Raw genomic sequence first — 13,643 nt, forward strand, 5'->3', positions numbered from 1 at the left:
CGTCTGCACAACTCAGTGATTAATACCGGGAGTGAGAGTGAGGTCTGTCTCTATCTGGACCTCATGACCATCTTTTGCTCATTCAATAGTCCTAAATTCAGTGACTATTGAGAAATGATGGACCCTAGACAGGCCACCTGTGGCTGTCTGAGTATGGATTCATTTTGCGATGGCATGATATTGCTGCTGATGAACCCGAACCAGTATAGAGCTACCACATAAAGATCCTTCTTTTCAATGGGCACACCTGCCTCTATCAAGGTCGGGGTGGCATCAGATAAAAGGGGTTCCAACCAACCCTTCAAGTCCTCCAATGACTTCCTCTGGATCAGATCTGTGTATTGGTGCATGAAGGTATATGTACATCCCAAAACAACATTTATGTCATCACTTTTGCACTTTACCTTCTTGCCCCTGACTATCAAAGAGTCAACCAATTTGAAAACTCTGGCCTTCCTCTAATCTTTTGGCACTAAATCTCCGTAAGCCGAATAGAACTCCTAAACCCAATTAGTAATGTAGGGTCCCTGGGGTTTAGTGAAAATCTCAAATTTGTGGGACTTGAGGATTTGCCATATCTCTGGATACCAGTCCACCAGACCATCTGTGGACAATATCTTCTCCTCAATAATAGTTCTCAATCCCTCGGCCTTTAGTCTTTTGAGAGATCGGGGATAAGGACCCAGTATAGGTGCCGTCGGGACCATAGTTTGAGCTTAAGCTAGAGAAGGAGGATGAGTCTAAGGCACCGGGATCCTAGACGGATCATGCATCCCCTTGGATCGAAGTTATGCTCTCCGAGCCTGTAAAAGCTAGTCATCCTCAGGCTCAGAGATGGAAGCTTGAGAATCCTGAGAGTCCCTCTCGCTGTCTGATAAGGTGAGGCGAGTCCCGTAGATTCCCTCGCTATCGGAGATGTATTCTGTAGTCTCAACCACAATCGCTTTGCCCTTTCCCTTGCCTTTTTCTCCCTTGGTAGGGAGTTTTGTTGTCGTAGCTCCGAATGCAACTGCACCCTTATCTATAACCACTTCACGTGCCTGCTTGCAGGGTGGTATGTCTCGTCCGGATAATTTAGGTCTAGCCATTTCTGCAAAACAACAAAGAAACATATAGAAAAATTTCCAGAAAAATTACATAAAAATGTTGCAGAAAGACTCACCGAACCATTCGGTGAGTTGCGGAGTTGCTTTGGCGAGCCAGATTAGGTTCACTGAAAGCACTAGTGAATTTTTTTAAAAATTGAAGTGTGGTCGGTGATGTTCAAGGCCATTCAGCGAATCGCCGACACCAATCGGTGAACTAGAGGTAGTCCGCCTAAAGTTACAGTGTATTTTAGGGGTTAGGGGCGCATAAGGGCGATCGAGAAGTCATTTTGGCGAGTCATCGAGTGAGCTTAGGCATCTCACTGAAAGTTATAGAACATAACTCAACAATTTAATGAAATTAAAGGTGATTTGTGGGAGACTTTGCGAACCGCCGAACCATTCAGCGAGCTCGACGTGGCTTGCCAAACGCCCCTACATGCCTGTTTTCAACCCCAATCTCCATAATCAATCCCGTAGCCCCAGAATTCAAAATTAAACACCAACACTATTTAATTCAAGTAAGACCCATACTACCTATGCCCTCTGGGTACTCAGACTTCCTCCGATTTGGTCAAAATTGGCCATTTGACACTTTTTGCCCTTAAGAATGCTATCAAATGATTCATCATTGGGAAAACTATGTCATTTAGCACAATTCAAAGTTACTTAGACTTCTCCCCACTAGACCCAACATGTATTCACCGCATCCCAACCATTAAGACTTGATTTAAATAGGCAAGAACACGAGAATCAATCAATTAAGCACAATTTGGCACTAATTTTAATTCATTAAGGGCAATCAAACTGTTTATCACAGCAAAATCAATTACCCAACAACAATCAACAACAATTTACCAATTGTATTCGATTTCAACCACACATTTAAAATATGGGGTTTGGAAAAACCAACCTTTAATGCCAGATTTATGATTTGTAAAGCTAGGTGTAACTACCCGAGAGCACCCACTAGCCGTTACATGCGTATTCGACCTCTCGGAGGTCTTATACAAGCCTTAACATTCATTCATTATATTGATCATAAAAATCACTAAGAATTTAAAACTTTTATTCAATAAAACCATAAGACTTCAAGAGTCATCAACATTGAAAACATCGATACCCAAGCGGAACTACTAAGTCTCTTTAGCCAATCTTAGACAAGAACTTAAAATGTAATAAGGGACAAGGCCCTTTACAAATGAAATTAAAATTAAGTGTCTAGTACAATGACTAAGAAACTTCTCAACATAGTCCTCGAATCTTGAGGACATACCAAAGACTTGGAACATACGTCCTCGAATGACACTTAAAACACTTCCGAGGACTCAATGACCCTACTAGCATCTCTCAACCAGCATGTAATATCTTTACTATTGCACACAATAAGGAGGAAACATCAACTCCACATGAAAAGCATTACAACAAGACTCATTCAATTCAAGGAAGTAGGAATAACATCTACCACTCAATATGCACAAAACTTTACCATTTCTCATTTCTTTGGAGGAACTTCCTTCTCCATAGCATATCATGCTCAGTACCATATTTATAGGCTAACCTTACAATTTAACTCAAAATCATAATCATGCAACATCAAGATCACATCAAGGCATGCTCAACTAGGAATCTCATGGACCAATTTAAACAATTCTTCACAAATGCATATAAATCATGAGGGACATAATCAAGAAAACTCATTTATTTATTTAAACAAGAATTCAGTTAAAATATGCACATCATAAGGAGAATAAGGAAACTCAATTCACATAAGACTCCAACATGCAACATGCTACTAAGAACTCTTTGTTTCAAGCTTGAATTTGAATAGGAGGAAAAGATAAGGATATCAATAACTTTACTACTCAACTCATCATCCCCCACTTGGGGTAAACCCATCTAATGTTATCATCAAACAACAAAGAAATTTACTTACCTTCATTTGTTCCTTTATGCTTGTTAGCTTGAAGCATATAGAAACGGTTCCTCTTAGGAGCATTTTGGATCCGGGACATCATGAGCAAATTGATTGCTCTGTTTCCCTTTTGTCTTAAGTGTAGGGCAATCTCTCATCTTATGACCCTTACTCCCACATCCAAACAATCCATCCGTACCGACAAGACACTTTCCCAAATGTTGCTTTCCACAAGTAGCACACCTAGGCCTCTCAAAAGTAGAACCACATCCATTCCCTCTTTGAGGTTTAGGGTTACACACCCTATCATTGTTGACCATTGAAGAATCTTGTTTATAGAACCTCTTCTTAGACCTAGATTGGTTTTGTTTATCCGGCCTAGCCCTTTTCGTTTCTCTAGTCATCTTCCTAACATTCGTCTCTTCAAGTTGTTGAGAATAAACCATAAGCCTAGAGATATCCATATCATGATGGAGCATGGCCGTACGACACTCTTCTTCAACCAAACCGCAAGCCCCAATAAAAAACGTTTTCATTCTATCACTAGAATTTGCTACCAAGGTAGGAGCATACTTAGAGAGTTGGGTATATTTGAGAGAGTATTCCTTCACACTCATATTCCCTTGACGTATGTTCATGGGCTCAACCAAATTTTTCTCCCTCAACTCTAAGGGGAAAAACCTATCAAGAAAGGCCGTCTTAAACACTCCCCAATCTATTGGTCAGCTCCTACGTGTCTCTCATCCCTCCATTGCTCAAACCACACTTTAGCTACATCCTTGAGTTGGTAAGAAGCCAACTCTGCCTTCTCCCTAGGAGTCACTCCCATTGCACCCACAATATTAAACACCTCATCTATAAAGTTTTTTGGGTCCTCATGTACCTTAGAATCCAAGAAGGTAAGAGGATTCATTCGTGTGAAATCCCTTAACCTTGGGCCACGGTACTCTCAATAGCATTCATCCTAGGCCTCACATCTCTATTTTCTTGAGTAGTCATGGCACGGGTCAGGGAGAGAAAAGCCTCTCTAATCTCCCCATTAGTCATATCCAGGGGAACCACCAGAACCGCATTATATTGCCCACCTAAAGGGGCTTGGCCACCTTGCACTCCTTGGGGAGGAACTCCCCCATCATCTACCTATTCTTCCGCTCTGGTCCGGTTAGCCCTCGTATTCATATCCTATAACCACAAGAGAAGAATTAGGAAAAGGACCGTTATAGACCAAACTCTAAGGCACGACATCAAGAATAATGATAGAAAGTGAAACATCTATCTTCTATAGCCTCTCGCACATAGATGTGTCGCGACTCACACCGATGAGCAAGACTCTACTAGATGTGGTTTTCAAGACTTTGAACCTAAAAGTAATCTTTAAAACCTTATGTTTTGATACCATGTTTTTAATGACCCGAGAGCACCCCCAAGCCGTTACATGCGTATTCGACATCTCGAAGGTCTACTACAACCCTTATCATTCATTCATTGCATAGATAATAAAAATCACTTAGAATTTAAAACTTTTATTCAATAGAACCATAAGACTTCAAGAGACATCAACACTGAAAACATCATTACGCAAGCGGAACTACTAAGTCTTTTTAGCCAATCTTAGACAAGAACTTAAAACGTACTAAGGGACACGGCCCCTTACAAATGAAATGAAACTTAAGTGACTTTTACAATGACTAAGAAACTTCTAAACATAGTCCTCGAATCTTGATCACATACCAAAGACTTGGAAGAGTGAAGCAATCCAAGAAACTCCAAAGCACAATCTCCTCCTAATTACCACAACCTATACTTGTAGTAAAATAGAAGAAAGGGGTTAATACAACACACATAATAAGTATGAGAATATGCAAAACATGCTTAAAAGGACATTTGTTTGGAAGTTATGCTTTCATGCCATATTGATAAAATGTCATGAACATCAACATAATAGGCACCTTACAAGTCACAACCAACAATACAAAGTCATATGCTTCATAATACATCGTAAACATACATAAACCATTTACCTTTACCTTTTTGCGTTGGACCTCCACCTTAAGTAATCCTTAAGCAATACCTTTGTGCAATGTATGGGCAATGTCCCATACCATCACCTACACTAAGGCACCACCTTAAGGTCAAACAAAGTGCACTTACCATGCATACCTTAACCTCCACCAATTAATTACATAAGACATATAAGCACATAAGCCGACAAGTCACTTCATAAAACTAGAACACTCATCAAATGACATCCCAAGTCTCACCTAAGTAAGACATGGTGAGGAAGCCCATACTACCTCTCGATCCCACACCCAAGTGATCCTTAAGGCTACACAAGACAAGCTCCATTCACATCTCAATACAAATCATTCATTTAACTTAGTGCATGTAGACACCTACATTCACTGATGACATAATATCATCACAAACATTTAATTCAACATAAGCACTTACATTCAATTCATTATCACTCTTTGTCACATTAACTTGCTCAAAGACCAACACTTTCATTAATTAGCCCAAAAAGACTCATTCATTCATTATCATTACTAAGACACACCAATATCTCCCTTAAATGTCTACTTGTGCAATTTATAGATGATGTCCCATTCCACAACCTATCCTAAGTAGTACATCCTTAAGAGACCCTAGTTCATTCATTTATTTATGTGGGGGAAAATCCTTAACCGACATAGACCATGGAGCTTGACATGGAATCCCGGTAGTACCCTTACCGGATGAGGGATCCCAACTTGCCTAAGGTAGGGACATTCATTTAGCCTTTACGTGGTAGAGACCACTAGCTAGTCCTATGTGGGCACATAGTTAGAGGATAGAAGGATTGCATCTAAGTACCTACATCTCAACTAACGAAAGGGAACCCATCTTACGGGTTACTGCTAAATACTCACATCTCAACTAACGAAGGAGTATCAATGCAACTTTATATCCTCTCGGTGCTAGACATTACTCCCCCACGGAGTTTGGAAATTCATTTCATTCATTCATTTAGGGTTAAGGATTGCTACAAAATAGTCTCATCTCAACTTACGAAGGAGTACCCATCCTAGCCAAACATTAATTCATTTAGGGGTAAGGATTGCTACTAAGTACTCTCATCTCAACTCATGAAGGAGTAGCCATCCTAACCCAACTTTCATTCGTTTAGGCATAAGGATTGCTACTAAGTACTCTCATCTCAACTCACGAAGGAGTACCCATCCTAGCCCAATATTCTTTCATTTAGGAATCTCTTGGATTGAAAGATGAGAAAACTCTTTATCTAGGAACCCCATTCGTTTAAGGGAGTACTTAATGTGACTATCCTTACAATAGACCCAACTTTCATTCATTAGCATTAACTCTCACTCTCTTCATTCATTCTCCTGTTCTTTCTTTCATTATTCACTAAGTGTGAGAGGAGGTAAACATAGTCTATCTTAACCTCACCTTTATTATAAGTCATTCAAAGAAGACAACAACCCAGCATAACACATAAACTCTCTACAAAAGGTCGTATTTCATTCCCTTAGACCATATAAAGTTTCACATCATATCACATTACCTTCTCATAATCACCATTACTCAAAACAACAATCATCCAACTTTGCCTACAAGGCCATGATAACAACATGCTCATAAAGTAAACACCTCCCCACTTTCAAAGGGATCAAACCTCACAATTCTAATATCTACAATATATATATATATATATATATAATTTTTGAGTCAATAATCTATTCACAACTTCATCATCATCATAAACCTTAGGTCACAATTGCCCATTCAAGGCCAACATCCAATATAACACAATTGACCATCAATTCCTCATAATTCAATATACAACAATAAATAAATTAATATCCAATAAAAATATACACATTAATATCACATTATTAGCTCATAATCAATAGACCCACTTTAGACCCAAAATTAGGATTTCAAGATATGCAAGGGTTCATGGAGTTGTTAATCTTAAAACCGTCAATATTAACATAAATCATCATTTGAAATAGTTTCATGCAAGAACCAAAGCTTAGAATTGAAATTGTGGTTTTTAGTGTTTTTGACATTGAAATCACTTTGATTTCACTCTTTGATTGAAAGGAGAATCAAAGATAAAATCCTCATACCTTTGTGATTAATTTTCCTTAGGAATTTGAAGGAGAAATCAGTAGGAACCCATACCCTAGCTTGACGCTTCATCAATGTCTTGCATGGAGTTCTACAGAGAGAAGTTATTTCAGCGGGAATGTTCAATTCGAATAATGAGGTCTAATTCTAGGTTTTGGGGTTTGAACCAAGTTAAAATACCATAAAATAGGTAGAATAACACTTTATAATAATTCCTCAAAGTACCCAAACTACCCCTCACCTGGTTGGACCTTTTAAACAAGTCAAACTTGAGTTTTATATTGGGAGATTTCTTCGGGAAACAAATTTGCGACACAGAGGTGTTCGCAGAAGTTTCTGGAAATTAAATTTTGAGACAGAAGAGTCTGCGACACATCCGCGACGTGGACCAAAAATATGGCCTATGGTGGAGCTAGTCTGCGACGCGGACATGCTCCCTTCATGAACATCTTTAAGCTGCCTTGGTAGCTGGTTTTGCGAAGGGTGGGGGTCCTCCTCGGGGACCCTTAGGGTGAACCCGGGAACTCTCACCTGAACATTTTGACCCTAAAAACAATTATGAAGACACCAGGGTCAGCACTACTGATTTTAGACTCCAAACAACACCTAGAAACATGAACAACATAGTAGAACACACCCACACGTAAAAGAGTAGTTTCCAAACGTCTTGGGCGTCCCTTGACGTTTGACTGCAAACACAACTAAGCTGATCTATATACTCATTTTCAAAGCATTTATACAAGTTTATCAACTACTAACACACATGCAAATCTCTAATTATCCTATTTCATTTTGAGGGGCATTAGAATATCCGCAACTTAGGAATATTCGTCCTTGAATGACACTTAAAACACTTCCTAGGACTCAATGACCCTATTAGTATCTCTCAACCAGCATGTAATATCATTACTATTGCACACATCAAGGATGAAACATCAACTCCACATAAAAAGCATTACAACAAGATTCATGCAATTCAATGAAGTAGAAACAACATGTACCATTATATATGCATAAAACTTTAACACTTCTCATTTCTTTGGAGGAACTTCTTTTTCCATAGCATATCATCCTCATTACCACATTTATAGGCTCACATTACAATTTCTCACACAAGCATAATCATGCAACATCAAGATCACATCAAGGCATCAACTAGGCATCTCATGGAGCAATTTAAATAATTCTTCACAAATGCATATAAATCATAAGGGACATAATCAAGAAAACTCATTTATTTTTTTAAACAAGAAATCAGCTAAAATATGCACATCATAAGGAGAATAAGGAAACTCAATTCACATAAGACTCCAACTTGCAACATGCTACTAAGAACTCTTTATTTCAAGCTTGAATTAGAATAGAAGGAAAATATAGGGATATCAAGAACCTTACCACTCAACTCATTATCCCGCTCTTGGGGTAAACCCATGTATGGTTATCATCAAACAACAAAGAAATTTACTTACCTTCATTTGTTCCCTTATCCTTGTTAGCTTGAAGCATATAGAAACGGTTCCTCTTAGGAGCATTTTGGATTCGGGCCATCATGAGAAAATTGATTGGTCTCTTTCCCTTTTGTCTTAAGTGTCGGGCAATCTCGCATTTTATGACCCTTACTCCCACATCCAAAGAATCCATCTGTACTGGCAAGACACTTGCCCAAATGTTGCTTTCCACATGTAGCACACCTAGGCCTCTCAAAAGTAGAATCACCTCCATTCCCTCTTTGAGGTTTAGGGTTAGACACCCTATCAATGTTGACCATTGAAAAATCTTGTTTATAGAACCTTTTTTTAGACCTAGATTGGTTTTGTTCATCCGGCCTAGCCCTGTTCATATATCTATTCATCTTCCTAATCTTCGTCTCCACAAGTTGTTGAGCATAAACCATAAGCCTAGAGATATCCATATCATGATGGAGCATGGTCGTACGACACTCTTCTTCAACCAAACCGGAAACCCCCATCACAAAGTTATTCATTCTATCCCTAGATTTTGCTACAAAGGTAGGAGCTTACTTAGAAAGTTGGGTAAACTTCAGTGAGTATTCCTTTACACTAATATTCCATTGACGTATATTTATGATCTCAACCAACTTTTGCTCCCTTAACTCTAAGGGGAAAAACCCATCAAGAAAGGCCGTCTTAAACACTCCCCAATTTATTGGTTAGCCCCTATGTGTCTCTCATCCCTCCATTGCTCAAACCACACTTGAGCTACATCCTTGAGTTGGTAGGAAGCCAACTCCGCCTTCTCCCTAGGAGTCACTCCCATTGCATCCAAAATCTTAAACACCTCATTTATAAAGTTTTGTGGGTCCTCATCTACCTTAGAACCCCACAAGGTAGGATGATTCATCTTTGTTAAAGCCCTTAACCTTAAGGGCACGATATTCTCAACAGCATTCACCCTAGGACTCATATGTCTATTTGTCTGAGTAGTCATGGCACGGATCAGGGAGAGAAAATCCTCTCTAATCTCTCCATTAGTCATCTCTGGGTGAATCACATTCTCTTGCCCACATATAGGAGCTTGTACACAGTGCACTCCTTGGGGAGGAACTCCTCCATCATCTTCCTTTTCTTCCGCTCTGCTCCGGTTAGCCCTCGTATTCATATCCTATACCCACAAGAGATAGATTAGGAAAATGACACTTATCAACAAAACTCTAAGGCACGACATTAAGAATAATAAAAGAAAGTGACTTCTATCGTCCTATAGCCTCTCGCTCATAGATGTGTCGCGACACAAACCGATGAACAAGACTCTACTAGACATTGCTTTCCAGAATTTGAACCTAAAAGTAATATTTAAAACCTTATGCTCTGATACCAAGTTTGTAAAGACTAGAGAGCAACCCCTAGCCGTTGCACGCGTATTCAACCACTCGGAGGTCTTATACAACCCTTAGCATTCATTCATTGCATAGATCATAAAAATAACTAAGAATTTAAAACTTTTATTCGATAAAACCATAAGACTTCAAGAGTCATCAACATTGAAAACATCGGTACGCAAGGGGAACTACTAAGTCTCTTTAGCCAATCTTAGACAAGAACTTAAAACGTACTAAGCTACACGACCCTTTACAAATGAAATGAAACATAAGTGTCAATTACAACGACTAAGAAACTTCTGAACGTAGTCCTCGAATCTTGAGGACATACCAAAGACTTGGAAGAGTGAAGCAATCCAAGCAACTCCGAAGCACAATCTCCTCCTAATTACCACAACGTACACTTGTAGTAAAATAGAAAAAAAGGGTTAGTACAACACACTTACTAAATAGAAGAATATGCAAAACATGCTATAAAGGACATTTGTTTGGAAATTAGGCTTTTATGCGATTTTGATAAAATCTCATGAACATCAACGTCATAGGCACCTTAGAAGTTACAACCAACAATACAAAGTCATATGCTTCACAAATATCATAAACATACATAACGCATTTACCTTTACCTTCTTGCCTTGGTCCTCCGCTTTAAGTAACCCTTAAGCAATACCTTTGGGAAATGTATGGGCAACGTCCCATAACATGGCCAGTGGTGGGGGTCATCCTCTGTGGTCCCGGGGAGTCGTACCCCAACGTTTTGACCCTAAAAACATTTATTAAGACACTAGGGTCGCCTCCACAGATTTTAGACACCAAACAACACCTAAAAACATTAACAACATACGAGAGCACCACCTAGCCGTTACATGTGTATTCGACCTGTCGGAGGTCTTATACAAGCCTTAGCATTCATTCATTGCATAGATCATAAAAATCACAAAGAAGTTAAAACTTTTATTCAATAAAACCATAAGACTTCAAGAGTCATCAACATTGAAAACATCGATACGCAATCGGAACTACCAAGTCTCTTTAGCCAATCTTAGACAAGAACTTAAAACGTACTAAGGGACACAGTGCTTTACAAATGAAACTAATCTTAAGTGTCTATTACAATGACTAAGAAAGTTCCTAACATAGTCCTCGAATCTTGAGGATATACCAAAGACTTGGAAGAGTGAAGCAATCTAAGCTACTCCAAAGCACAATCTCCTCCTTATCACCAAAACCTACACTTGTAGTAAAATAGAAGAAAGGGGTTACTACAACACACGTACTAACTATGAGAATATGCAAATCATGCTAAAAAGGACATTTGTTTGGAAGTTATGCTTTCATGCCTGGGACATCCACCTTAAGTAACCCTTAACCAATACCTTTGTGCAATGTATGGGCAACGTCCCATACCATCACCCACACTAAGGCACCACCTTAAGGTCACAAAAAATGCACTTACCATGCATACCTCAACCTTCGCCAATTAATTTCATTAGACATATAAGCACATTAGCCGACAAGTCACTTCGTAAAACTAGAACACTCATCAGATGTAATCCCAAGACTCACCTAAGTAAGACATAGTGAGGCAGCCCATACTACCTATTCATCCCACACCCAAGTGATCCTTAAGGCTATATATGACAAGCTCCATTCACATCTCAACATAAATCGTTCATTCAATTTAGTGCATGTAGACACCTTCATTTACTAATGACATAAGGATATCACAGACATTCAATTCAACATAAGCACTTACATTCAATTCATTATGAATCATTTTCACATTAGCATGCTCAAAGACCAAAACTTTCATTAATTAGCCCAAAGACAGTCATTCATTCATTATCATTACTAAGACACACCAAGATCTCCCTTAAATGTCTACTTGTGCAATGTCTAGATGATATCCCATTCCATAGCCTATCCTAAGTAGTACATCCTTAACAGACTCTAGTTCATTCTTCATTAATGTGGGGGAAAAGCCTTAACCGACATAGACCATGGAGCTTTACATGGAATCCCAAATGTACCCTTACCGGATGAGGGATCCCTACTTGCCTAAGGTAGGGTCATTCTTTTGGCCTTTACGTGGTAGAGACCACTAGTTAGTCCTATGTGGGCACATAATTAAAGGATAGAAGGATTGCTTCTAAGTACCCACATCTCAACTAACGAAGGGGAACCCATCTTTAGGGTTGCTACTAAATACTCACATCTCAACTAATGAAGGAGAATCCACCCATCTTCATATCCTCTCGGTGCTAGACATTACTCCCCCACGAAGTTTGGACAATCATTTTATTCATTCATTTAGGGTTAAGGGTTGCTACTAAATACTCTTATCTCAACTCATGAAGGAGTGCCCATCCTAGCCCAGCATTCATTCATTTAGGGATAAGGATTGCTACTAAATATTCTAATCTGAACTCACGAAGGAGTACCCATCCTAGCCCAACATTCATTCATTTAGGGTTAAGGATTGCTACTAAGTACTCTAATCTTAGCTCACGTAGGAGTACCCATCCTAGCCCAACATTCATTCATTTAGGAAGCTCTGGAATTCAAAGATGAGAAACCCTTCCTCTAGGAATCCATTCGTTTAAGGGAGTACTTTATGAGACTATCCTTACAATAGACCCAACTTTCATACATTAGTATTAACTCCCATTCTGTTCATTCACTCACATGTTCGTTCATTCATTTTTCACTAAGTGTGAGAGAGGTAAACATAGTCTATCTTAACCTCACCTTCATTATAAGTCATTCAAAGAAGACAACAACCAATCATATCACATAAAGTCTCTACACAAGGTCATCTTTCATGCACTTAGACCATACACAATTTCACATCATATCACATTACCTTCACATAATCCACATTATTCAAAACAACAATTATCCAACTTTGCCTACAAAGCCATGATCACAACATGCTCATAAAGTAAACACCTCCCCACTTTCAAAGGGATCAAACCTCAAAATTCTAATATCTATAAGATATATATATATATATATATATATATATATAATACTAGAGTCAATAATCTATTCACAACTTCATCATCATCATAAACCTAAGGTCACAATTGCCCATTCAACGCCAACATCCAATATAACACAATTGACCATCAATTCCTCATAATTCATTATAGAACAATACATGAATCAATAGCAAATAAAAATATACACATTAATATCACATAATCAATAGACCCACTTTAGACCCAAAATTAGGATTTCAAGATATGCAAGGGTTCATGGAGTTGTTGATCTTAAAACCATCAATATTAACATAACTCATCATTTGAAATACTTTCATGCAAGAACCAAAGCTTAGAATTGAAATTGTGGTTTTTAGTGTTTTTGACATTGAAAGCACTTTGATTTGGCTCTTTGATTGAAAGGAGAATCAAAGATAAAATCCTCATACCTTTGTGATTAATTTCCTTAGGAATTTGAAGGAGAAATCAGTAGGAACCCATCCCATAGCTTGACGCTTCATCAATGTCTTCCATGGAGTTCTAGAGAGAGAAGTTATTTCAGAGGGAAGGTTTAATTTGAATAATGAGGTCTAATTTTAGGTTTTGGGGTTTGAACCAAGTTAAAATACCCTAAAATAGGTAGAATAACACTTTATAATAATTCCCCAAAGTACCCAAACTACCCCTCACTT

This window comes from Solanum stenotomum, chromosome 3 (assembly GCF_019186545.1).
Source record: "Solanum stenotomum isolate F172 chromosome 3, ASM1918654v1, whole genome shotgun sequence".
Lineage (NCBI taxonomy): Eukaryota > Viridiplantae > Streptophyta > Magnoliopsida > Solanales > Solanaceae > Solanum > Solanum stenotomum.